Source organism: Sinocyclocheilus rhinocerous, unplaced genomic scaffold (assembly GCF_001515625.1).
Source record: "Sinocyclocheilus rhinocerous isolate Xijiao unplaced genomic scaffold, SAMN03320098_v1.1 scaffold677, whole genome shotgun sequence".
NCBI lineage: Eukaryota > Metazoa > Chordata > Actinopteri > Cypriniformes > Cyprinidae > Sinocyclocheilus > Sinocyclocheilus rhinocerous.
The window spans coordinates 2434372-2440117 of NW_015633185.1; the positions used below are offsets into that span (position 1 = coordinate 2434372).

At 37.8% G+C, this 5746-nt stretch overlaps 1 protein-coding gene across 3 annotated transcripts in view; it reads right to left on the minus strand.

Annotated features, from left to right (window-relative positions):
• Positions 1-5746, minus strand: part of LOC107743572 (bifunctional heparan sulfate N-deacetylase/N-sulfotransferase 2-like) — a 150893-nt gene that overhangs the window by 121921 nt on the left and 23226 nt on the right. The window contains exon 2 of one of the 3 annotated variants that reach the window (XM_016556888.1): positions 2301-2405. The exons of the other annotated variants lie outside the window; for them this stretch is intronic. The gene's annotated coding sequence lies outside the window, so the exon portion shown is untranslated. The remainder of the gene's footprint in view (positions 1-2300; positions 2406-5746) is intronic. 3 annotated transcript variants of the gene reach the window in all.

Here is a 5746-nt window from a genome sequence, read left to right on the forward strand (position 1 = left end):
ACATACACCTGCTGGCAAAAAGACCGCTACAGACGGACTTCCTACTGAGAGCAGACAGAAGGGGGTGGGGAAACAAAACACTGCATTTTTTTAATTGGAAAAACCAATCTCTTCCTTGCAGTGCCTGACCATCAACAATTAGTAGAAAAACTTATATCTCAAACGGCCTGTATGAAAAATGAATTTGCACTTTTACATTTTTCCAGAGCACAGTACAGTACACAAAACTTTAACGAGACGGCTCTGAATAAGCCTGTCTGTTTCTGTATATGTTCTCATGTTCATCTGCTTACATTATGCATGCAGTGACCTCGACAGAATCAAGCATATGTATGAGCGTTTGTTTGGATTGAGACTTTAATTTGTTTGTGGCAAAATCTCTCTCTTTAAAGATCAAAACCAAAAGATGGCTACTTTCTAGGGCTAAAAAATAACCTCAATATTTTTTCTGTCTTGTGATGATTTTCAATATATTGATATGATTTCCATTTGATTGGAGGAACCATCATTTCAACCAAACTGCCATGGCTGCAAATCATATTCAAAATGTACAATGCGAGTAAAATATAGTAAAAATCTAGTTTAAAATGATCAAGGCATGTTTGGGATAAGAAAGATTTTTTTTTTTAAAGAAGTCTCTTATATTCTGGCTATATTTATTTGATAAAAAAATACAGTAAAACAGTAATACTGTAAAATATGTTTATATGAATATATGAAAATACGAAATATTTAAAAATGTAATTTCTGTTGAATTTTCAGCAGCCATTACGGCAGTCTTCAGTGTCATATGATCCTTCAGAAATCATTCTAATATGCTGATTTAGTGCTCAATTTGGTGCTTATTTAGTGTCGTATTATTATCAATGTTGAAAATATTAATCAGTTGTGCTGCTTAATATTTTTGTGGAAATCGTCATTTATTTTTTCAGGATTCCTTGATGAATAGAGAGTTTAAAATTATTAAAAATTATCACCCAGCCCTACTAGTTATCCAACAACTTTTGAAACACTAAATCTACCAACGCACTAATAAATGCATAAAAATGGCTGCATTGACAGGCAGGCCTTCAAGCAAAGGAAAGAAGACTCCACCTGTAAGTCACCCAGGCTAATCTATAAATGGTTGGCTACACAAACGACGGAACAGCACAGTCACACCGCTACCTCCCTGTCATGTCTGTGACAGCTGCACAAATGCCCACCAGTTGATCTGCTGAACAACCTCATTCTGAGCTGCCTGAAAACACAGATGAACTCAGCTGAAAGAAAGAGAGAGGCACTACAGGATAGGGAAGGGTTATTTCTAATATAAGAGGTAGAGAGAACAGTCCTCTAATTGGAGATTCTGGCCAAAATCTCTAAACAATGGTGCATCAAAACAGCAAGCACTAAGGGTTTGGATTCTAGAGAGAAGAGTGCCAGCCAGGACGGCACCCTGCTGGGTAAAAGGACGTCCAGCAACTGAATGATCCTACAATAAGCAGAAGTGACAAAAGAACCATTTGGTACCACTGACACTACATGACACTCCAATATGGAGTAGGGCTGGGTATCGTTCAAAAATGTTCGATATCGATACCGATTACCCAGCCCTAATATGGAGGATTAATGTTTTGATGGTCCATGCATGCAAAGCCTTCCTTCATACCGAACAATGCAGCCTGCTGGTATTTCGAGAAGGAGAGGGGAATAGGGGAGTTTGTCCTAGTATGGTCTCAAAAAGACATGATAGTTTAATGGGGTCTATATGCACATTTTCACAAAACAATATGCTTAAAGGGATAGTTCACCCAAAAATGAAAATTTTAATGTTTATCTGCTTACCCCCAGGACATCCAAGATGTAGGTGACTTTGTTTCTTCAGTAGAACACAAACAAAGATTTTTAACTCAAACTGTTGCAGTCTATCAGTCTTATAATGGCAGCCAATGGGCTCCATGGCTTTGAGAGTAAAAAAAACATACACAGACAAAACCAAATTAAACCCTGCGGCTCGTGACGATACACTGAGGTCTTAAAACACGAAACGATCGGTCTGTGCAAGAAACTGAACAGTATTTATATATTTTTTTTACCTCTGATCCACCGCAATGTCAGGTGAACTATCCCTTAACAATCCAAATTAAATCTTAAACGCAAGCATGATTAATGCTCAACTCTTTATAAAAGCCATGAATTCTGGTACAGCCAGGTAAAGCAAATACATTAAGCTCAGAGACATGTCAAAAAGTTAAACATTAATTCCTGTGACAAATCCTACATATACCATCCTATATACATGTATATAGAAAACCCACCTGAGACTGAATTTCTCACAATGACAGAAGTGCAGTGTGGGCTGTGAAATGAAGAGGCTCTGGAAGAACATGAGTTTCCATTGTTAAATGGTCAGGAGCAGCGACCTATTAAAACAAGAGACACTTTATAAGATTATATTGCTCAGAACAGCACTGTAACAATCACATTCACTACACGCAACAGGGTTTACTGGCTTGATCTTTACAGCCCTTCAGTGACCTTATCAAAGACATTAATGCATTTTTTTTTTTTTGTAGTTTTTACGTATTGTTTTTCCCAGACAGTGGTGTACTTTGCATGCAATGTTTGTTCTAGCTACCTGTCCTGGAAATTCCCACTTATGTGATAAGAGCACAAGCTAAGAACATGAATAACCTTTTTTCTCAGAGTTTCAGGCCACTGGAGTCTCATGAAAAAAAATAAACGTTTAATACAATCACTCTACGTGCTTCCTGAGTTTGTGTTTATAATTTTGTGGCATTCAGAGGCATTTAGCACTCATATTGTTTTTGAAAAACTCGGATTGGCATGTAACAATCAGTTTCATTTCACAGAAGTAAATCTTCTCAGGTCTGGCAGGGGACTGTAGAAAGGAAACAGCCCAAGCTAACCACAGTGACAAGGCCTGCCTCTGCTAGCAATGCAAAAATGCTCAAAGCTCAATCACATCCCACGCTTTGTGAAAATATTTTTTGTTGTTGTTTTTTTTTTTTTTAATAAATTTCTCAAACGATTAGCGCATTAAATTATTCTCCCTCATAATCGGTTCTTGGAACGTTTTCAAAGCACATGGCACAACCCAGTTCGGTAGCGTATAAACAACCAAATGCATGCCAGATTATGCCTATCAATTACTCACTCATCACGTCCAATTAAAACATCTGGGATTAAGGGATTCATGATTATGATCTTAATCAATCCAAATAAAGCAGGTGACACCTGATGACCAAACAGCACAAATACACCATCAATCAAATAGTAAACGTGATGCAAATCCTTCAAATCCCTGGAAAATGAAGACAGCATGAGCATGGCATAGAAAATACGACTTTTCCTATTGTCATTCTCCACAACCTTGAATCTGCAATAATACAGTGCTCATTAATATAAGAGCTCATTAAACTTGGAAATGTATGCTTCAACTCTCAACATCAGAGAACAGCAGTCTCTACAGGTGCACAATCTGTAAATTAAAATCATGCCAAAAAAGCCCAGAGCCTGAATCGTGGTCCCCGCTCACCTCATTGTGCGCACACATACACACAAATTAGACACTGTTCAATGAGCACTCTGCATTTCTATAGGAGCCCGGCAAGTCCCATTTGTTTACATGGCACTAATTAAGTGTGCTTTAATGGAGGAGCAAAAGTGCCAACAATGAGTCCCTGTGTTGGGAATGAGGGAACGTCTCGGGTTCTGTTCGTCAGTCCTGCATTACACATCACAGCCATTACAAAAACATAAACGGTAATGAAAGCAAAAATGACCATTGCGAACAATTTATTATTAGGGTTAGATTGGGGAAGATGCTCTCCTTCAGCAACAACAGGGTGATGATGAATATTCTAAATTACTAATAAAGGAATTAAATGGAGACTTTTGCAAATTCGGATACATCACAAAATTAAAAATTATGAAAGGGAGTCATCTTGTCCTACGACTAAGTTAATCTTAACCCATCTGACATTTGATTTTTGCAGAATGTTAAAAATGTCTGAAATAATAATTATTTTGTGGAGGGAAAAAAACATGTACAGGCCACTTTTATCACCAAACATCACAGTGGGGGAAAAAAAAAACAAGTCTTGCTACTATTTTTCTGACATAAGTCACATTATGCAAGTAAAATGCATTACGAGTTCTGTTTCTGGTCGACTTTAACAAGCTGAGCAGTAAAGGACAATACATCTGCCCTTGTTATCTTTATATTGCACAAGAACTTTAAACATGTCAAGACTGTTTTCAGTGGACAGAGCAAAGGTTTCATCTTTGAGTAATAAGGATCTTAAAGTGCCCCTAATATGCAATAATTAATCTTCCTAATATTGTTTTGGGAGTCTCCTACAATAGGTTTATATGCATGCAAGTTCAAAAAATGCTTTCATTTTATCAAAATATGCCTTTAATATAACCTCATTTTCCAACAATTCTCAAATGATTCATTCGAGGCAGTTCTAAGATTCAGTGTCTCTAAACCCCTCCTTTTCGTGTGCCTGCTCTGATTGGTACAGCACGTGTCAGAAACGATTAGGGATGCAGCGATTAACCGGTTACACGATTAACCGCGCTTTAAAACGTCACGGTTAATTAATCGTAAAGGCTTCGCTACACCGAGTGTTTCTGTTGCACGGAACTGAACAGTTGCAACTTACGCAAAACGAAAACAAAGTTACACTAGCGGTGCACCATCTTAAAATGCCATGCTTATCAGAGAAACGGAGGCTACTACACACACTAGATTAACTAGTCTAATGACAGAGGGACCAACAGAGAAGCTTTATTTCCACCAGAGAAATGACTGAAGTCGATAGTGTCGGAGCATTTTGGGTACACCACGAATGACCAAGGTGTCATTTAAATATTGCCGTAAAAAAACTGCTGCTAAAGAGCGAATGCATAAGGGATAATACACGGCTAGCTGTGCATTGAACAATTTTAAAAACCAAAATCAATCGACGCGAAGCTACGGCCCGCTTCAGATCAGACAGAGATGAAATAGTGCGGTAACATCACACTTATTTTAATTAATTATAACATTTAGCTACTTATTCGATCGATTGATCAAGAGAGAGAGAGAGAGAGGTGACAGTTGCGTGTGTGAAATAGTCTACCTGCGCCTGCGCGTCTCTCTACAAACAATGAAGCTGTGAGTTTAGTTACTTAAACAGCGATTTAACCCCCTTGTTGCTGATGAATATAATGTAGCGATTCAGTATCTAAGCTATTTTTTTAAAGTCGAAGGGCAGCGTTCACAACAAGTTTGTGTGTGTGCAGAGCGATCTCCGATCTCACAGACATTATAAATCATTATAAATATTATTAAAATGAATACGTATGGATGACAGTAGATTACAATAATAGTTCAGTTTATTCCCCTCATTTAGTTTCCCCTGTGGGATAAATAAAATTAATATTAGTCTCATATTAATAATTAGGGGTGTGACGAGATCTCGTGGCCGATGTGTCTCGCGAGAACGTGACGATATCCTCGCGCAGACCTTTCAGATATATCTGCATTACACTGGCTCGTTCACAAGTGGGGGTATGTAAGATATTTTGTGTTCACATCAGGCAAGTGGCCGCATGATTAGCGGGAAAATTATGCAGTGTAGTCTTTATCCAGTCATAAAAACAGAATTCACAGTTTAACGTGGAATGATTAATTTGAATTAATCAAAAGTAGGTCATTACACTTAAATCAAATCACGATATGGACTAGTATCTG